Source organism: Pyrus communis, chromosome 9 (assembly GCF_963583255.1).
Source record: "Pyrus communis chromosome 9, drPyrComm1.1, whole genome shotgun sequence".
In the NCBI taxonomy this organism is placed as follows: Eukaryota; Viridiplantae; Streptophyta; class Magnoliopsida; order Rosales; family Rosaceae; genus Pyrus; species Pyrus communis.
In genome coordinates, this window is record NC_084811.1 from 14,593,179 (window position 1) to 14,616,409 (window position 23,231).

Below are 23,231 nucleotides of genomic sequence, written 5' to 3' on the forward strand. Positions count from 1 at the left end.
GAATGAGTATAAACTAACTTGACAAACATGGATTTAATTAAGCAATGGTGAAATCGAATCCCTAGTTTCATTTCCATTGATACTATCTCGTTATATTGGTTGTTGATTCATTTAGTTGTGTTTACTTCTTTTATTTATGCTTTTAAGTAACAACAACAAATCTGCTCAATTTGATTAGTTTGATTCATTTCATAGAGTTCTTGCAAAACAAGTGATTACATAGGTCCAATTAGTCCCTGTGGATTCGACACCCTTACTTGTGCCATTATATTAAACATATTCTAGCATTAGGAAGGAATATTACATCAACAAAAATGTGGGTAAACAAAGAATAAAGGCAAAACGAGGCTCAACGGGGTTAAAACTTACAACATATACGAAGTATGGGAAGTAAGGCTATTTGGCTATGGTGGTGGTCACTACACAACTTCTTCTTGAATATGTGTTATGCAAATCAATAACATGCTTTGAATGAAATGGGCATGAGTTCTAACATTTGGAACTATATGATAAAACGCCTTCTAAGTAGTAACCAAGCAAAGCCTTTCAAAATACTCAATTCTTTCTTCTTCCCCAAAGATGATACCAGATGCCTGGAGTACATATGACCCAGGAGGAAACGGCGGATTGAAGCATGTGCTGATTCATTCACCGCTTCTTCAAAGCAAAGGTATCTCATATCATCAAGGTCAAAAGCAAAAGTATCTCATATCATGCTCTTTCCCTGTCTTTTTCTTTGTCCTTGTTCTTACTTGCATGGCAAAGTAAAAGAAGCAATCAGCCGGCACTTGGAGTCAGTCTTCCGATCTGGAGCCAACTGCCTGGAATCTATTCCTGATTGCTTACCTAGCGTTGCTCTCGAGTAGTCATCTTCAACGGTTGATACACTTCCAGAGAAGGGACCACTCCTGCAAAGATTGAACAAAGAAACAGATAATAGGAGGAAGCTCAGACCTTCGGGGGAAACCAAAAGAACCATCCTGCTGCCCAGTTCAAGAAGTAGCACAAAGGAAAATCAACGATGGGCAGAAACCAGTTCAAGAGTAAGCCTGTGGAATCACAAAGATCAAAGCCTCAATGCAATCACCAAGGAGAAGAGGGAATTTACACTCCATAACCAGATTTACGTCCCTAAACTCTTCTTTTTGTTAATTACATTATGCCATGTTTAAAATGTTTAGTTGTTTTTTGTGTGTTTACTTATGTTTTGTGTGAATCTATGCTTAAAACATTGAGGACAATGTTTGATTTAAGTGTGGGGGGGGGTAACTAAGTATATTTAATGCAAATTCGTGGGATTTTATCACCCATAACTTCAAATGTTGTTCCTTGCTGTTTTAAGGTGTTTTTAAGTTGTTTTAGAGTGTTTTAGTGTGTTTTGTTTTATAATTCGAAAATCCCATAAAAATTTGAAAAATTGTTTTGAAAAACCCAAAAAGAGTTGTTTTAAGAGTCGTTTTTGTGTGTTTGTGTCTTAGGGTACCTTCCAACACAATGATAAGGATTTGGTTTATAATTGCATGACGGTTAGAAAGAGTTATAAACATAGAGAAAAGTTTGATTTACTCTTGGTATATGCTTGGTTATGGTTATAATGTATGACTTCACATGCAATCATAAAAGAAAAAAAATTCGTTTTTGTAACATGCTTGAAGGAAGGAACTCAAACAAACGCTACAACCCTGAGAGACTTGAGCCTATAACGTTCTTTGGAGAGTATAATCTGTGATTTCTTGTTTTCTAAAGTCGTTGCATGATCTCATTATTCTTTGCTTGGTTACTACTTAGAAGGCGTTTCATCATATAGTTCCAAATGCTAGAACTCATGCCCATTTCATTCAAAGCATGTTATTGATTTGCATAACACATATTCAAGAAGAAGTTGTGTAGTGACCACCACCATAGCCAAATAGCCTTACTTCCCATACTTCGTATATGTTGTAAGTTTTAACCCCGTTGAGCCTCGTTTTGCCTTTATTCCTTGTTTACCCACATCACCCCTTACCTAGCTTAGAGTAGGACTTTCCTATACCCTTGTTCTTAAAGTTTAGTGAGCATGACTTAAATGAATTCCTTTTGAGTTACATTATGCAAGAAAATGAGTGTGGGGGAGTAAAAGTTTGTTCTTACATTTATATGTATGTTTTGAAGATTTAAAAGAAAAAGAAGAAAAGAAAAAAAAAAAAAAAAAAAAAAGGAGTGAAAATAAGTAAGAATGAACTCACGAGCGTTGATGGTTGAAGAAAGGGTCCAAAAAGTTGAATATGGCCCTAAGTTTTGTGTGACTTTCCCTTGGGTGTTCAAAGTTGAGTTCTGCGTTCTTAAGGGAATTCTCTAAGTGCCTAATTCAATACTTTGCTCACTATTGCTTTAAGAATGTTTGTTTATCCTTCACCTTTCATTGTTAGCCAATACCCTAGCCCCGTTACAACCCTTTGACTTCTATCTTGAGTGTTATGTGTTTCAAAATGTGGAGTTTCGAATTGATATGAGCTTATGGTGTCACTGGTTCTCGCATCTAAGTAGTAGCATTCCATTCATGAGATCATATCTAAACATGCTTATTAACTCCAGAAAATGCTTTCCTTATTATAACATATGTGAGTGTTCGTCTACATGTTTACATCAATCTTCTCACATATACCTAGTGTAGGGTGTGTAGTCAGAAAATCTGTGTGAAAAACGAGAGTACATCTAGTAAGAAATTGAGGGAATTCTCTAAAGGCATGTTACTACATTTGAAATGTGTTTTAATTGCTTAATTGTGAACTAGTATGTGGTGACTATGATTAAGAATGTACTTAAGTGTAAAGATGGCTCAAATCTGTGAGAATAATGATTTTTAACTTGTCATGTGCATTGGAAGTCCCTGATACGATTGTTGGAAGGTGTAGGTTGTGTTTTGTCCTTTTTGTTTTGTTTTTCTGTTTTGCTCGAGGACTAGCAAAAGCTAAGTGTGGGGGTATTTGATAGGAGCATATTTATGCGACTTAAATGGCTTGTTCTCGTACATTTACGTTATGTTTCTTTAGTTATTTTAGTACTTTAAGCTATTTTCGTGTGTTTGTAGGTCCAAAGGGCTAAAGGAGCAAAAAGATGCATTTTGGAGACTTTTGGAGCACTTTTGGGCTAAGGACGGATAGCTTATGCTTGAAGCCAAAGTGTTGGACGAAATTGAAGACCTAATTGGAACCAAAGTGTTGGAACCTTGTTCTCTTTAGTTTTAGGACATTTAAACCTTTCCTAATCCCAATCAGGCCATGCATAACACACATCCATTCTAACACATTGTCATTGCACATGCATTTCCTTCATTAGTTAACCCACATGCACTTATCACTTATCATCACCACTTAACCACTTATCATATCATAACCACATATCATATCACTTATCACTTATCACTTAACATATCATCCACCTACTTCACCTACAACATCCACCTACTTCACCTACAACATCCACCTACTTCACCTACAAATGACATAGCCATATGTTCCCTCCACTACTCCTATAAATACCCTTGCATTCATTCATTCATGGACATCTTATTTTCATACACAACACATTACAAACACATTCTCCCTTCCCTAGCCGTGAGCTTCCCATCCATTCCCTTATAATCCAAACACCACTCCTCATCCATTTCCATAATCCCCCAAACCTCACCTTAGACCTTGTGCTACAACAACGAGGAAGATAAGAGGGCCTAAACGTTCATACAATTCAAGTGTGAGTTGTTGGAATGTTTAGGTGTTTCTTTGATTTCAAAGTTTAAATTTAATTCTCTTTGTTTTGTACGTATGAGGAATGGAAGAGAAGAGTGCCTAAACGTTCATACAATTCAAGTTTGAGTTGTTGGAATGTTTAGGTGTTTCTTTGATTTCAAAGTTATGAGGAACTAAACCCCCTTTAGCTAGGGGGTGATTCGAAACTATGTTTATATTTGCAATATGAATTGATTAACTTTCGTTGGAATTTCATAAGTTTTGGATTCAATTTCTTTAACCGTTTGATTGATAACTTATTTATGAATGTTTATTAAGAATGCGCGCTTAATTTTCATGCATGAATATGACACTAGAATATAAGTGAATTTCACCTAATCGTTATGAACTTATATTCACAAGTAGTGGAGGTTGCTTATAAACAATCGCGTTAAATGAATTCTTGGCACGAGTTTCATGCTCATCATAGTAACAAATGCCTCGTCAACACTTATAGTTTTCATAATGCTTAATGATCTTTGATTGTATCTTTATTGTGCTTTTCACGTAAAGGACTTTTGGAGAATGTGGTGAATTGCGTTGCGCTAACCCATCCAATTCATTAACTTAAGGAAAACTTGACGGTTAATTTAAGCGGACCTAATTAACCCGGGGTGTTGAGTTTCATAATTTATCGAAAGACCAACTGAGAATCAATCTTGTATGCAAGTGTAACATGTGTGGAGAATAACCCCTTGGCTATTCCATCATCCATATTTTCATCACATTCATATTTACATTTTGCCTTTAATTACAATTTGTCCATTTAATTTAATCTCGTCCAAACACAATCCCCCCTTTACTTTATTGTTCAATTTAATTAGAAATCAATTTAGTTTATGTTTTAAAGTATTTTTGAATTCTTTGAGTCTAGTATACTGTTTTATATTGTGTTTTTACGTTTTTGAGTCATATCCAAGTGATTAACAATCCCTCCTAATCCCCGGTCCAGAACGATCCCTACTTATATCATTACTACAATTGTCAAAAAGAGGGTTTAATTTGTGTGCGTATAATTCTCACATCATGCTACTACTTAGATGCGAGAACCAGTGACACCATAAGCTCATATCAATTCGAAACTCCACATTTTGAAACACATAACACTCAAGATAGAAGTCAAAGGGTTGTAACGGGGCTAGGGTATTGGCTAACAATGAAAGGTGAAGGATAAACAAACATTCTTAAAGCAATAGTGAGCAAAGTATTGAATTAGGCACTTAGAGAATTCCCTTAAGAACGCAGAACTCAACTTTGAACACCCAAGGGAAAGTCACACAAAACTTAGGGCCATATTCAACTTTTTGGACCCTTTCTTCAACCATCAACGCTCGTGAGTTCATTCTTACTTATTTTCACTCCTTTTTTTTTTCTTTTCTTCTTCTTTTTCTTTTGAATCTCAAAACATACATATAAACGTAAGAACAAACTTTTACTCCCCCACACTCATTTTCTTGCATAATGTAACTCAAAAGGAATTCATTTAAGTCATGCTCACTATACTTTAAGAACAAGGGTATAGGAAAGTCCTACTCTAGGCTAGGTAAGGGGTGATGTGGGTTAACAAAGAATAAAGGCTAAACGAGGCTCAACGGGGTTAAAACTTACAACAAATACGAAATATGGGAAGTAAGGCTATTTGGTTAAGGTGGCAACTACACAACTTCATCTTAATATATGTTATGCAATTCAATGTCATGCTTTGAATGAAACGGATATAAGTTCTAGCATTTAGTTCTATCATGATACAATTGCATTCTAAGTAGCAACCAAGCAAGGAATAATGAGATCATGCAACAACTTTAGAAAACAAAGAATCACAGAAAATAACTCTCCAAAGAAGGTAATGGCTCGAGTCTCACAGGGCTGTAGCGTTTGTTTGAGTTCCTTCCTTCAAGCATGTTACAAAAACGAATTTTTTCTTTTATGATTGCATGTGAAGTCATACATTATAACCATAACCAAGCATATACCAAGAGTAAATCAAACTTTTCTCTATGTTTATAACTCTTTTTAACAGTCATGCAATTACAAACCAAATCCTTATCATTGTGTTGGAAGGTACCCTAAGACACAAACACACAAAAACGACTCAAAACACTCTTTTTAGGCTTTTTAAAACATGTTTTTCAAATTTTTATGTGATTTTCGGAGTTATAAAAACAAAACGTACTAAAACACTCTAAAACAACTTAAAAACACCTTAAAACAGCAAGGAACAACATTTGAAGTTATGGGTGATAAAATCCCACGAATTTGCATCAAATATACTTAGTTACCCCCCCACACTTAAATCAAACATTGTCCTCAATGTTTTAAGCATAGATTCACACAAAACATAAGTAAACACACAAAAAGCACTTAAACATACTAAACATGGCAGAATGTCACTTAACAAAGAGAAGAGTTTAGGGACGCAAATCTGGTTATGGAGTGTAAATTCCATCTTCTCCTTGGTAATTGCATTGAGGCATTGATCTTGGTGATTCCACAGGCATACTCTTGAACTGGGCTGCATGATTCTTTTGGTCTCCTGATGCGGGATTTATACGCGCACAAATTAAACCCTCTTTTTGACAATTGTAGTATAAGTATAAGTAGGGATCGTTCTGGACCGGGGATTAGGAGGGATTGTTAATCACTTGGATTTGACTCAAAAACGTAAAAACGTAATAATAAACACTAAACTAGACTCAAAGAATGTAAAACTAAACTTTAAAACACTAAGACAAACCAAAGACTCAAAATGCTTTTAAAAACACAAACTAAAATGATTTCTAACTAAATTGACATTAAAGTAAAGGGGGATTTAAGTTTATACGAAATTAAATTAAATGAACAAATTAAAACAGAATGTAAATATGAAATTGATGGAATTGAATGGATGAATGCTAGCTAAGGGGTTCATCTCCATACATGTTATACTTGCATAATAAAACGATTTCCAATTGCATTTCAATAAATCATTAATTCTCAACACTCCAAGTTAATTAGGTCCGCTTAAATTAACCGTCAAGTTTTCCTTAAGTTAATGAATTGGATGACTGCATACGACAACCCAAAGCATTCCTCACAAGTTCCCTACATGAATTGCATAATAGAGATACAAGCAAGAATCATTAAGTTCTTTGAAAACTATAAGTGTTGACGAGGCATTCGTTACTATGATTGCATGAAACTTATGCCAAAAATTCGTTTAACGCGATTGTTTATAAGCAACCTCCACTACTTGTGAATATAAGTTCATAACGATTAGGTGAAATTCACTTATATTCTAGCGTCAAATTCATGCATGAAAATTAAGTGTGCACTCTCAATAAACATACATAAATAGGTTATCAATAAAACAGTTAAACAAATTGAATTCACAACTTATGAAACGTAATTAGAAGTAATCAAATCAAAATGCAAGCATAAACATATATTTCGAATCACCCCCTAGCTAAAGGGGGGTTTAGTTCCTCATACAAAACAAAGAGAATTGAAATTAAACATTGAAATCAAAGAAACGCCTAAACATTCCAACAACTCAAACTTGAATTGTATGAACGTTTAGGCTCTCTTCTCTTCCTCTTTATTGTAGCATAAGGTCTAGGGATAATTGGTTTGGGGGATGGAAGTGTGGAATGGAAGAGGAGTGGTGGAGAAGTGGAAGGGGAATGGAAAAATGGTGTTTGGATTATAAGGGGAGAGATGGGAAGCTCACGGCTAGGGAAGGGAGAATGTGTTTGTAATGTGTTGTGTATGAAATGAGATGTTCATGAATGAATGAATGCAAGGGTATTTATAGGAGTAGTGGAGGGAACATATGGCTATGTGATTTGTAGGTGAAGTAAGTGTGTGAGGTTGGTGAAGTAAGTGGAGGTTGTAGGTGAAGTAGGTGGATGTTGTAGGTGAAGTAGGTGGATGTTGTAGGTGAAGTGGATGTTGTAGGTGAAGTAGGTGGATGTTGTAGGTGAAGTAGGTGGATGTTGTAGGTGAAGTAGGTGGATGATATGTTAAGTGATAAGTGATATGATATGTGGTTATGATATGATAAGTGGTTAAGTGGTGATGATAAGTGATAAGTGATTAAGTGATATGATATGTGGTGATGATAAGTGATAAGTGCATGTGGGTTAACTAATGAAGGAAATGCATGTGCAATGACAATGTGTTAGAATGGATGTGTGTTATGCATGGCATGATTGGGATTAGGAAAGGTTTAAATGTCCTAAAACTAAAGAGAACAAGGTTCCAACACTTTGGCTCCAATTAGGTCTTCAATTTCGTCCAACACTTTGGCTTCAAGCATAAGCTATCTGTCCTTAGCCCAAAAGTGCTCCAAAAGTCTCCAAAATGCATCTTTTTGCTCCTTTAGCCCTTTGGACCTACAAACACACGAAAATAGCTTAAAGTACTAAAATAACTAAAGAAACATAACGTAAATGTACGAGAACAAGCCATTTAAGTCGCATAAATATGCTCCTATCAAATACCCCCACACTTAGCTTTTGCTAGTCCTCGAGCAAAACAGAAAAACAAAACAAAAAGAACAAAACACAACCTACACCTTCCAACAATCGTATCAGGGACTTCCAATGCACATGACAAGTTAAAAATCATTATTCTCACAGATTTGAGCCATCTTTACACTTAAGTACATTCTTACTCATAGTCACCACATACTAGTTCACAATTAAGCATTTAAAACCATGTTTTGAATGAAGTAACATGCCTTAGAGAATTCCCTCAATTTCTTACTAGATGTACTCTCGTTTTTCACACAGATTTTCTGACTACACACCCTACACTAGGTATATGTGAGAAGATTGATGTAAACATGTAGACGAACACTCACATATGTTATAATAAGGAAAGCATTTTCTGGAGTTAATAAGCATGTTTAGATATGATCTCATGAATGGAATGCTCCTACTTAGATGCGAGAACCAGTGACACCATATGCTCATACCAAGTTCAAACTCCACAAATTGAAACACATAACACTCAAGATTGAAGTCACGGGTTGTAATGGGGCTTGGGGTAACTGGCTAAAAATGAAAGGTAAGGATAACAAACGTTCTTTAAGCAATAGTGAGCAAAGTATTGAATTAGGCACTTAGAATTCCCTTTAGAATGCAGAAGTCAACTTTGATCACCCAAGGGGGAATTACACAAAACTTAGGGCCATATTCAACTTTTTTGGACCCTTTCTTCAACCATCAACGCTCGTGAGTTCATTCTTACTTATTTTCACTCCCTTTTTTTTTTTTTTTTTTTTTCTTTTTCTTTTTCTTTTCTTCTTCTTTTTCTTTTGAATCTCAAAACATACATATAAACGTAAGAACAACTTTTTACTCCCCCACACTTATTTCCTTGCATAATGTAACTCAAAAGGAATTCATTTAAGTCATGCTCACTATACTTTAAGAACAAGGGTATAGGAAAGTCCTACTCTAGGCTAGGTAAGGGGTGATGTGGTTAGCAAAGAAAATAGGCTAAACGAGGCTCAACGGGGTTAAAACTAATATATACGAAATATGGGAAGTAAGGCTATTTGGCTATGGTGGCAACTACACAACTTCATCTTGATATATGTTATGCAATTCAATGTCATGCTTTGAATGAAACGGATATAAGTTCTAGCATTTAGTTCTATCATGATACAATTGCATTCTAAGTAGCAACCAAGCAAGGAATAATGAGATCATGCAACAACTTTAGAAAATAAAGAATCACAGAAAATAACTCTCCAAAGAAAGTGATGGCTCGAGTCTCACAGGGATGTAGCGTTTGTTTGAGTTTCTTCCTTTAAGCATGTTACAAAAATGAATTTTTCTTTTATGATTGCATGTGAAGTCATACATTATAACCATAACCAAGCATATACCAAGAGTAAATCAAATTTTTCTCTATGTTTATAACTCTTTCTAACCGTCATGCAATTATAAACCAAATCCTTATCATTGTGTTGGAAGGTACCCTAAGACACAAACACACAAAAACGACTTTTAAAACAACTCTTTTTGGGTTTTTCAAAACAATTTTTCAAATTTTTATGGGATTTTCGAATTATAAAACAAAACACACTAAAACACTCTAAAACAACTTAAAAACACCTTAAAACAGCAAGGAACAACATTAGAAGTTATGGTGGATAAAACCCTACGAATTTGCATCAAAACACTTTAGTTACCCCCCCACACTTAAATCAAACATTGTCCTCAATGTTTTAAGCATAGATTCACACAAAACATAAGTAAACACACAAAAAGCAATTTAAACATACTAAACATGGCAGAATGTAATTAACAAAGAGAAGAGTTTAGGGACGCAAATCTGGTTATGGAGTGTAAATTCCATCTTCTCCTTGGTAATTGCATTGAGGCTTTGATCATAGTGACTCCATAGGCTTACTCTTGAACTGGTTTCCGCCCATCATTGATTTTCCTTTGTGCTACTCTTGATCTGGGCAGCAGGATGGTTCTTTTGGTTTCCCCCGAAGGTCTGAGCTTCCTCCTGTTATCTGTTTCTTTGTTCAATCTTTGCAGGAGTGGTCCCTTCTCTGGAAGTGTAACAACCGTTGAAGATGACTACTCGAGAGCAACGCTAGGTAAGCAATCAGGAATAGATTCCAGGCAGTTGGCTCCAGATCGGAAGACTGACTCCAAGTGCCGGCTGATTGCTTCTTTTACTTTGCCATGCAAGTAAGAACAAGGACAAAGAAAAAGACAGGGAAAGAGCATGATATGAGATACTTTTGCTTTTGACCTTGATGATATGAGATACCTTTGCTTTGAAGAAGCGGTGAATGAATCAGCACATGCTTCAATCCGCCGTTTCCTCCTGGGTCATATGTACTCCAGGCATCTGGTATCATCTTTGGGGAAGAAGAAAGAATTGAGTATTTTAAAAGGCTTTGCTGGGAGTGCGCCCTCAGAGGTGAGAGAGAGTTGGGCATGGTTCTTCAAGTTTGCCTTGCCATAAAAGATGAAGGTCGACATATATAGAGATAATATCAAATGGTGGTACTATTCTTTTACCCTTGTCGACAAAAGTCTCTTCGATATCAGAACGACGCCTCTTCGATTTCTGAGCAGGCGCCCCTTCGATTTCTGAACGACGCCCCTTTGCTTTCTGAACGACACGTGGTAGTGCGGATGCGGCTCCTTTTGACAAAGCTGCACGCGTTTTCTGAAAAGCAGAGAAAGCGTCGCCGAACTTTGCGCTTGTCGGCTAAAGACGTGTAGTTGCGATGATGGCCTCCACGTGTTTTCAGCTTTGTCAGAAATCTTTTGACAAAGTAGAACGCGTTTTCTGAAAAGCCGAGAACGCATCGCCTAAATTACGCCGGAAATTCCGGTTTTTTTGAATTGGTGGACGCGTCGCCTTGGCTTCTTATAGAGCTATCGATCACCACAACAAACACACTCTGAAGAATTCCCATTCTTGAAAATCGACTCCGACCCTTTGAAAATTTACTCCATCAACCCTTATCTTTGAACACCTTTGAAAAATGGCAAACTCGTCGAACCTTAGCTTGGAATTGAGCCTTAGCAGTGATACGGGCGCGCCGCGTCAAGGTAACGTATGGCGCCCTTCTTTCTTATCTTCTAACGGTCCTCTTACAGGTGAAGACTCCGTGATGCAGGACGCCACAACAGCTACAATAGTAGCTAGAAACCTCCTCACTCCAAAAGATAGTAGGCTGCTGTCAGGACGGTCCGATGAGTTGGCCGTTCAAGAGTCCCTCGCACTTAGTGTTCAGTGTGCGAGTTCTGTGTCCAACATGGGCCAACGCCTGCTTGCCCGCTCCCGTCAGGTGGAATCATTGATGGCAGAAGTGGAAAGTCTTAAGCAAGAGATCCAGCAGCTTAAGTACGAGAATAGAAGTTTGCATGTGCTTACAAACAACTATTCGACGGGCATGAAGAGGAAGCTTGATGAGCTGCAAGAGTCTGAAGGTCGGATTCACAGTGACCGTCAAAGGTTTTCGTCTTTCCTCCAGAGGCAACTTTTTCCTGGCTCATCCAGCGCTTGGCCAAGTATTGAGGCCTGGAATGCTCTAGCTCCGATGCCTCCCGCTCCGATGCCTTCCGCTCCAATGCCTTCCGCTTCGATGCCTTCCGCTTCAATGCCTTCCGCTTCGATGCCTTCCGCTTCGACGCCTTCCGCTTCGACGCCTCGTAGTGGGGCTTCACGTAAACACCCTTTGTGAAGCTCCACCTTTCTCCATGTTTAGTATCTTTTTTTTTTTTTTTTTTATTTTTATTTTTTTTTTATGAACATGCTTTGTTTTATTCAGCGCATTGGGTTGCCTCCCAAGTAGCGCTTTCTTTTACGTCTTGCAGCCGGACGAAGAACCCAATCACTCCAGGATATGTTCACAAATCAGATGAGAACTCCGAGTCATGAACTAGTACCTAAAACAAGAAACAAAACAAAATTAAGAATCTGGAAAAATAAAAACAAACAAAAATAAAACAATCCAAGGGATTAGCAAATTTTCTAATCCCCGGCAACGGCGCCAAAGTTTGATGCGGGATTTATACGCGCACAAATTAAACCCTCTTTTTGACAATTGTAGTATAAGTATAAGTAGGGATCGTTCTGGACCGGGGATTAGGAGGGATTGTTAATCACTTGGATTTGACTCAAAAACGTAAAAACGTAATAATAAACACTAAACTAGACTCAAAGAATGTAAAACTAAACTTTAAAACACTAAGACAAACCAAAGACTCAAAATGCTTTTAAAAACACAAACTAAAATGATTTCTAACTAAATTGACATTAAAGTAAAGGGGGATTTAAGTTTATACGAAATTAAATTAAATGAACAAATTAAAACAGAATGTAAATATGAAATTGATGGAATTGAATGGATGAATGCTAGCTAAGGGGTTCATCTCCATACATGTTATACTTGCATAATAAAACGATTTCCAATTGCATTTCAATAAATCATTAATTCTCAACACTCCAAGTTAATTAGGTCCGCTTAAATTAACCGTCAAGTTTTCCTTAAGTTAATGAATTGGATGACTGCATACGACAACCCAAAGCATTCCTCACAAGTTCCCTACATGAATTGCATAATAGAGATACAAGCAAGAATCATTAAGTTCTTTGAAAACTATAAGTGTTGACGAGGCATTCGTTACTATGATTGCATGAAACTTATGCCAAAAATTCGTTTAACGCGATTGTTTATAAGCAACCTCCACTACTTGTGAATATAAGTTCATAACGATTAGGTGAAATTCACTTATATTCTAGCGTCAAATTCATGCATGAAAATTAAGTGTGCACTCTCAATAAACATACATAAATAGGTTATCAATAAAACAGTTAAACAAATTGAATTCACAACTTATGAAACGTAATTAGAAGTAATCAAATCAAAATGCAAGCATAAACATATATTTCGAATCACCCCCTAGCTAAAGGGGGGTTTAGTTCCTCATACAAAACAAAGAGAATTGAAATTAAACATTGAAATCAAAGAAACGCCTAAACATTCCAACAACTCAAACTTGAATTGTATGAACGTTTAGGCTCTCTTCTCTTCCTCTTTATTGTAGCATAAGGTCTAGGGATAATTGGTTTGGGGGATGGAAGTGTGGAATGGAAGAGGAGTGGTGGAGAAGTGGAAGGGGAATGGAAAAATGGTGTTTGGATTATAAGGGGAGAGATGGGAAGCTCACGGCTAGGGAAGGGAGAATGTGTTTGTAATGTGTTGTGTATGAAATGAGATGTTCATGAATGAATGAATGCAAGGGTATTTATAGGAGTAGTGGAGGGAACATATGGCTATGTGATTTGTAGGTGAAGTAAGTGTGTGAGGTTGGTGAAGTAAGTGGAGGTTGTAGGTGAAGTAGGTGGATGTTGTAGGTGAAGTAGGTGGATGTTGTAGGTGAAGTGGATGTTGTAGGTGAAGTAGGTGGATGTTGTAGGTGAAGTAGGTGGATGTTGTAGGTGAAGTAGGTGGATGATATGTTAAGTGATAAGTGATATGATATGTGGTTATGATATGATAAGTGGTTAAGTGGTGATGATAAGTGATAAGTGATTAAGTGATATGATATGTGGTGATGATAAGTGATAAGTGCATGTGGGTTAACTAATGAAGGAAATGCATGTGCAATGACAATGTGTTAGAATGGATGTGTGTTATGCATGGCATGATTGGGATTAGGAAAGGTTTAAATGTCCTAAAACTAAAGAGAACAAGGTTCCAACACTTTGGCTCCAATTAGGTCTTCAATTTCGTCCAACACTTTGGCTTCAAGCATAAGCTATCTGTCCTTAGCCCAAAAGTGCTCCAAAAGTCTCCAAAATGCATCTTTTTGCTCCTTTAGCCCTTTGGACCTACAAACACACGAAAATAGCTTAAAGTACTAAAATAACTAAAGAAACATAACGTAAATGTACGAGAACAAGCCATTTAAGTCGCATAAATATGCTCCTATCATCTCCTCCACTTGTTGATTTTCCTTTGTGCTACTGGGCTGGAGGATTCTTTTGGTCTTCCCCGAAGGTCTGAGCTTACCCTTTTGGTCTGTTTCTTTGTTCAATCTTTCCAATTCGTATTGAAAAGGGTTGGAGGAAAACTCAGCCTATGTTTGTCTCCACATGCTTCAATGTATCATTTTCACTTGCCTTACTCGCTCCCCTTTGCAGAAGTGGTCCCTTCTCCGGAAGTGTATCAACCGTTGAAGATGACTACTCGAGAGCAACGCTAGGTAAGCAATCAGGAATAGATTCCAGGCAGTTGGCTCCAGATCGGAAGACTGACTCCAAGTGCCGGCTGATTGCTTATTTTACTTTGCCATGCGAGTAAGAACAAGGACAAAGAAAAAGATAGGGAAAGAGCATGATATGAGATACTTTTGCTTTTGACCTTGATGATATGAGATACCTTTGCTTTTGAAGAAGTGGTGAATGAATCAGCACACTTCAATCTGCCGTTTCCTCCTGGGTCATCTGTACTCCAGGCATCCGGTATCATCTTTGGGGAAGAAGAAAAAATTGAGAATTTCAAAAGGCTTTGCTGGGAGTGCGCCCTCAGATGTGAGGGAGAGATGGGCATTTTCTTTAGGTTTGCCTTGCCATAAAAGACGAAGGTCGACATATATAGAGATAATTGATAAGTCATATTTTGCATGCATGTATATCTTTCTTATTTGGCGTTTTTGTATTGTTTTTGGATTAAACTAGTTGCATTTTACATTGTTTGGTGTTAGTGTGCAGCCAAGTGTGTAATAAGATCAATTGGAGGGCAAATGAAGGAATGTGGTGCAATTCGGCCATATTGGGTGAATCTAAACAAGGCAAAAAGATTGAAGTCAGATTGGGTGGTTCTAACACCAAAACATGCATTCACATGTGATAGGAGCATATTCATGCGACTTAAATGGCTTGTTCTCGTGCATTTACGTTATGTTTCTTTAGTTATTTTAGTACTTTAAGCTATTTTCGTGTGTTTGTAGGTCCAAAGGGCTAAAGGAGCAAAAAGATGCATTTTGGAGACTTTTGGAGCACTTTTGGGCTAAGGATGGATAGCTTATGCTTGGAGCCAAAGTGTTGGACGAAATTGAAGACCTAATTGAAGACTAAAGTGTTGGAACCTTGTTCCCTTTAGTTTTAGGACATTTAAACCTTTCCTAATCCCATTCATCAACACATGCATCCACATGCATTCACCCTTTAAACCATTAAATCCACATGCTTTCCTATTCAATTAAATCAGCCACATGCATTCATCATCATAACCTAGCTGTCATTCCACTTCATTGCACATGCATCTTCAAATAAATCAGCCATTCCACATGCATATTCAACCTAGCTGTCATTGCACATGCATTCACTCTTTAATTCACATGCATTTACTCTTTAATTCACATGCAAAACATCCCATTCCATCTCCCATTTCAGATTGCATTCCATAATCATTCACTCACCTTTAATCCACATGCATCTTCCATAAATCAAATCAGCCACATTCACCACCACATTCACTCACCACAAACATTCCACATGCATTCATCAACATATCTAGTTGTCACTCACATGCATTTCCTTCATCATTTCCAACCCACATGTCCCTTTAATCATTCAAACATACACCCATTCACCACCAGAAATCATCCTTGCCATGAGTTCCCATCAGATTTCCATCATATTCACATGCATTCCATCCTTTAAAACATTGCACATGCACTCCCTTTAATTAATTAAGCCACATGCACTCCCATCCATTTCATCATTGCAGCCAACACATGCTTTCACATGCATTTTCAGATTGTCCCCTTGCACATGCAGCCACTTATTCAAAGCACATGCATTTCCACCCTTTAATCACATGCATAAATCAGCCACATGCATCTCCCATCACCATTCCAGATTTCCACCACCCTCCTAGCTGTCATGTTCCCCCCATTTCACCTATAAATAACCCTTCATTGCAGCCACAAAGGGGGGGGATCCATTCACCACAGAAATAAGGCCTTTGTGCCAGAAATTCACCCATTCCAAACACTCTTCCATAAACTCATCCATTGCAGAAATGTAGACCATCAAACCACCCCCTTTGTGCCGTGAGTCTCCCCTACAAATCCAAACACCATCCTTCCATTTTCACCACTCCCCAAACCATTCACACCATCCAACTATCCTTAGACCTTGTGCTACAACGAAGAGGAAGAGAAGAGTGCCTAAACGTTCATACAATTCAAGTTTGAGTTGTTGGAATGTTTAGGTGTTTCTTTGATTTCAATGTTAATTTCAATACTCTTTGTTTTGTACGTATGAGGAATGGAAGAGAAGAGTGCCTAAACGTTCATACAATTCAAGTTTGAGTTGTTGGAATGTTTAGGTGTTTCTTTGATTTCAAAGTTATGAGGAAATTCGAAATATATGTTTATGCTTGCATTTTGATTTGATTACTTCTAATTGCGTTTCATAAGTTGTGATTCAATTTGTTTAACCGTTTGATTGATAACTTATTTATGTATGTTTATTGAGAGTGCACGCTTAATTTTCATGCATGAATATGACGCTAGAATATAAGTGAGTTTCACCTAATAGTTACGAACTTATATTCACAAGTAGTGGAGGTTGCTTATAAACAATCGCGTTAAATGAATTCTTGGCATAAGTTTCATGCGTATTCCATAGTAACGAATGCCTCGTCAACACTTATAATTTTCATAGAGCATAATGATTCTTGCTTGTATCTCTATTATGCAATCATGTAGGGGACTTGTGGGGAATGTTTTGAATTGTTGTATGCGCTAACCCATCCAATTCAATAACGTTAGGAAGATTTGAAGGTTAATTAGTGCATCACGGTTAACTTGGGGTGTTGAGAATTAATGGTTTATTGAAATGCAATTGGAAATCATTTTATTATGCAAGTGTAACATGTGTGGAGAAGAACCTTCTGGCTAGCATTCATCCATTCATTTTCATCGCATTCATATTTACATTATGTCTAGTTTATTAAACTTGTTTCGTTATTTCAATTTTCGTCAAATTAAAATCCCCCTTTACTTTATTGTCTAATTTAGTTAGAAAGTGTCTTAGTTTGTGTTTATAAGAGTTTTGAGTCATTTTGTTACACAAATTCGTCCAAATTTGTGTTTGTGCTCAAATCTGCCCAGAAAGTGGTTTTTAGGCAGATTTGAGTGTGTTTGTGTTGTTTTGAGTCTTTTGGTTTGTTTTAGTGTTTTAAAGTTTAGTTTTGCATTCTTTGAGTCTAGTATAGTGTTTTATATTGTTATTTTACGTTTGAATCAAGCCATAATCTTAAATTCGTCCAACATTGGGTTTAAGGTCAGAAACTGCCTAGTTAGTGTTTTTAGGCAGTTTTGAGTCTTTTGAACTTGTTTTGAGTCCTTTGAGTCTTTGTGAACGTTTTTAACTTTGTTTTTATGTTTTTGAGTCAAATCCAAGTGATTAACAATCCCTCCTAATCCCCGGTCCAGAACGATCCCTACTTATACTTATACTACAATTGTCAAAAAGAGGGTTTAATTTGTGTGTGTATAAATCTCGCATCAACATGCATGTTCAAACGCCTTGCCGAGCACTCACATGCATTTCCAGCTCCCTTTGCATTTCCAACTCATTCATTTCCATCCCGTGCACTTCCACACCCATTCCCATTAACTAAAACATTCAGCCATATTTCTACCAACAAACACAATCATGTCATGCAAATCCCATGTGGTTCCAAGTCAGATTATGCATTTCTAAACACCAAAACATGCATTCACATGCATGCTCACATCCATTCCGTGCATTCCATTATCTTTCTCATGTTTCATCTTTGCAGAAATCCACATGCTTGCACATCTCCCTTTTTGTTATTCACCCATTATTCCAGAAATTCACTCATTCCTTGTTCATGCCGTGTGCTTTATTCTCCTTTCCAGATTTGTACAAACAATTTCTGGTGATCCAATTCACCTTTGCAGGTTCCACTCACTTGTTGCAGCAAGGGCACATGCTTCTTTGAATACATTAACACATACTTGCAGATCTTGTCCATGCCATGCGTCCACTACCTCAGAAACCCATCATTCCAGCTGACTTATGCACTGCCATCTGAATTAAACATATTCCAGATCCAATCTGAGTGTTGGAGCCACATTCCTTTCTATAAAACAAGTTCTTCTTCACACATCAAGGGGTTCGACATTTTTTCTTCTTCACTCATTCTCATTAATCACACTCATTCCCCCCCTCCATTCCATTGTACTCGACATTCTCTCCCTTTCACAGAAACTGTCCACTTTCTCTACCATTCACAGAAACTGTTCTTGATTCATCCCATTTTCACACACATAGCCGCTCCATTCCCACTCCATTTCTGTCCCATTGGCAGCAACCATTCAACCATCATCGATCAACATCCATTTACATCACATTTGGAGAACCAACACCGAAGGCACTCCTCAGATCTTGTCCATGCCATGCGTCCACTACCTCAGAAACCCATCATTCCAACTGACTTATGCACTGCCATCTGAATTAAACATATTCCAGATCCAATCTGAGTGTTGGTGACACACCCCGACCGAGATCAGGGCATGCTGGCCGTCACACGAAGATGACGTAGCTATGTGCGCGTGCGGAAGCTATTAAGATAGTAATATAAAAGTACTAATAATTAAAAACCTAATAGCATACAAAGTACTAGTGTATGTGAGACACAATTCAGAGCAAGTCTACAACAGTCCAAAAGGAAAAGATACGACATATGTACACCCGAAGGTGACCCTACAATGGTGAATGTCTGTCAGAAATGCCGGGACGCCCTCTAGGATAACCACCGAACTTGCTAGACCACTAGAACCTGGAGGGGCGCAAAAACAAAAGCGTGAGTGGGCAAAAACAAAGTTCTTTGAAAACTCTTTAGCAAAATACATTCTAACCCCTCGCCGTAAAACCTGTATACTTCCCAGAAAATGAACATATATACGTATGTATAGATATGTCAATCATGCTCCATGATATGCCATTCATGCTCACAATATGCCATTCATGCTCGAGAATATGCCACAACAGAATCTCATAATCAAATATAAATGCTCAAGCGTAAATCACATCAACAACATATAATCTAGCAGCCGGGAGTCACCTAACGTGACCTGTACGGCTGCATCTAGAGCTCCACTCTCAACTCAATAACTGAATCTGCACACAAGTCGGAACCACCTAACGTGGTCTGTACGACAGGCTGGGTGTAATATATATATGTATGCTCTAGTGCTACGATCACGTGAAGCTGTGCGATAAATCGCGGGTCACCTACAAGTCGGAACCACCTATTGTGGTCTGTACGACAGGCTTGCACCTAACTTGGATCCAAGGCGAGCATGCGGTGCTGGTGAACATACACGTGAAGGCTGTGCCCTGGCCCTGGGCGGGAGCACTAACACCGGGGGTGCAGATTATGAGCTCTCTAAACATCTCAAATTACCATTGCATAACAACATGAATACCGCTTACCTGGCACTTACCTGTGCGTCCACAGCACCAAATACACATATATATATGTATGCCACTACTAATACATGCGATGATGCGTAAACAATATTCATATGATGCATGGCATAAAACATATAACCTTTTCTATTTAATTTCTGGGAATTAATATGTATATAGGTATATACGGAAAACAAAAGCCCACTCACTGATAATTAGAAGGGTCGTAGCCCCCCTGCCTCGAGTGTGTACGCTCGTCCTCGGAATACGAATCACCTATACGCGACAAAGTTACGAAAACGTTAATTTAAAAGCACCTAAGCAACTTCTCGTAATAACTTCTCATACATTGCTCAAATTGGACAATTGAATACACCAACGTGATCTACACAACCTCAGGATCACACCCATACTTTTAGAATAATTTTTGGACCACGCACGCGCCCCCACGCGCCGGCCAAGGCACGGACCTACACGCCCCCCACGCGCGGCCACGTGCTAGGCACACTGACGGTGTCAACAGACGCTGTCAGGAATATTCCGTCAACTAACGGAATATTCCGATAAATCTAACCAGATGCCGTCCACTGCCGTTAGGAATATTCCGTTAAACTTAACGGAATATTCCCCTTTCTTCTCCGGCGAGACTCCGGCGCCGGCGACGGCGCCGGAAAACTGGGAATTTTTCAAACTTTGTTTTCTCACTCGTTTCTCAACCAAATTTCACGTTCTTTATACCAAAATGAAGCTTAGAACTAGTAGAACAACGTTAGACTAGTTTTAAGGCCTAAAAATTAAGGAATCTCACCTGCAACAACGATCCAAGTTCGGCCAACTTCGAACCTAGCCTTCCCGACGTCCAAATTCGTCCAACGAACTACTTCGAGGCTCCTTGGGACCTCACAAACACATCTACAAGCTTAGAAATTCCAAAAACACACTAGTTTAGGTTTGCATGAACAGTGTTTCAAATCGGCCATGGTGATATCGACGTGAAACCAACTATATCCTTACCTGAAAATGGTACCACTGGACTCCTCTCAGCTCCACGAACACGAGGGTGGTCTTGGTTTCTCGATTGGTGAAGATTTAAGTGTGTTTGTGTGTAGTCCGTGTGTTTGCAGAAGGAAGAAGAAGAAGAACTCGGGGAGAGTGAGAGAGAGAGAGACAGGAAATGAGGGAATCCCGGGGGAGTGAGACGAGGTGTATGAGTGTGTGTGTGGTCCTACTACACCACACAACACAAAACTACACGTAGAATAACAAACTAGGGGGTAAAATTGTAAATTCAAATGTACGTTTCGTTAGTTTCGGGACGGGATGTTACAGTTGGAGCCACATTCCTTTCTATAAAACAAGTTCTTCTTCACACATCAAGGGGTTCGACATTTTTTCTTCTTCACTCATTCTCCCCCTCCATTCCATTGTACTCGACATTCTCTCCCTTTCACAGAAACTGTCCACTTTCTTTACCATTCACAGAAACTGTTCTTGATTCATCCCATTTTCACACACATAGCTGCTCCATTCCCACTCCATTTCTGTCCCATTGGCAGCAACCATTCAACCATCATCGATCAACATCCATTTACATCACATTTGGAGAACCAACACCGAAGGCACTCCTCAAGGAATTCAACATCAGTTTTGCTTCAAGGGTTTCTTCTTATTAATTCTATGTTCATTCATGTTTTATATTTTTATGTTAAATCTTTTGTAAACATGAATTGTAACTAATCCTCCTCTAGGGATTCGATGTAACCTTGCAAAGTTTGCCATGTAATTAAGTTAGAATGCTCAGTTTGTCCATCTATTTCTTGTTTCATTCTCTGATTTAATGGTGACTTAGTATGTTGATTTTAATGTTTGATCATCATTTGAATTAATCACTAAGTTGTGTAGCCAAGATTAAAACACACATCATGCATAATCTTGGTGGATATGTGAATGAATGAAGGGGATATTTAGCACACATCCTGCCGAGTTATTCCCTTTGGTTTTATGAAAGTTTCTTGTGCATTACATACTCTTGATCATGAACCAAAGTTGCACATCACAACTAGGTTCATGATTAAAGACATTTGATCAAATCCACTCATCATATGGTTGATCATGTCCAAGTGAAACAAACTCAAGAAATAGGTAGATGAATGAGTATAAACTAACTTAACAAACATGGACTTGGTTTAGCAATGGTGAAACCGAATCCCTAGTTTCATCTCCATTGGTACTATCTCATTTTATTAATTGTTGAGTCATTTATTTGTGTTAACTTCACTTTCTTATACTTTCAAGTTACAACAACAAATCTGCCTATTCTGTTTAGTTTGATTCATTTCATAGAGTTCTTGCAAAACAAGTCATTACATAGGTCCAATTAGTCCCTGCGGATTCGACACCCTTGCTTGTGCCATTATACTAAATATATTCTAGCATTAGGAAGGAATAATACATCAACAAAAATGGCGCCGTTGCCGGGGACTGATTTCAGTCCCTTGTAATTGCTTGTTTGCTACTTAAAATTTGTTCATTTCATTGTTGTTTGCTAGTTAAACTTTGTTCTTTTCATTGTAGGTAGATTCTTGATTTTCATTCAAACTTGTGTTACTTTGTTTCAAGTGGTATATGTCAAATAAACTTGTTGAGTTAGGCCAAAGAATTGAACGGTTGAAGGGCCACACTTTGGACAACTTTGTGCCATCAAGTTCTTCCATTATCCGTGAAGAAGAGGAAGGGAATTCACCTAGTTCAACAAGTAAAGAATCTGAGCAATTTAATTGGGAAGGAGAAGAGGAGATGGCGGGCAACGAAGATGAGCTTCGAGCTTTGGAGGACTTTGCTCAACCAATCATACCAAATTCACCTTCATGCATCTTGCTGCCCACAGAAGCTAGAAACTATGATCTCAAATCTTCACATTTCCATATGTTTCCTTCATTTTATGGCTTACCTAATGAAGACCCTTTAGCTCATATTAAAGAGTTTTACAATGTTGTGAGTGGTTTACCTTTGCAGGGAGTAAGTGAAGCAAATTTGAGGATGAGAGTGTTTCCTTACACCTTGAAAGATAAGGCCAAGAGTTGGTTGATGACTCTAACACCAGGTTCCCTCACTACATGGGATGCCGTGGCTAAGAAGTTCTTGGAGAAGTTCTTTTCCACTCAAAAAACAGCCACATTAAGGGGACAAATCTTCAACTTCAAACAAGATGATGGAGAACCTTTCAATGAGTGTTGGGAGCGTTTTAAAGGCCTCTTGATACAATGTCCACACCATGGGTTACCATTTCACTTACAAATGCAAATTTTCTATGATGGACTAACCCAAACTTGTCAATCAACTGTTGATAATGCAGCAGGTGGAGCATTGAAGAAAAAGAATGCTCAAGAGTCATATAACATTTATGAGATGTTGGGGTCTAATGCTCAACACAAAGGTTTAAGGGGTAAGAAAGTTGGAGTCTATGAAACAAGTTCTAATCATGAGCTT

General features: G+C 38.0%; 1 non-coding gene across 1 annotated transcript; it reads right to left on the bottom strand.

The window, feature by feature from the left end:
• Positions 1-22,912: 22,912 nt before the first annotated feature.
• Positions 22,913-23,023, bottom strand: LOC137746351 (small nucleolar RNA R71). Its single transcript, XR_011069822.1, has one exon. It is a non-coding gene; the product is annotated as a small nucleolar RNA R71 (small nucleolar RNA).
• Positions 23,024-23,231: the final 208 nt, after the last annotated feature.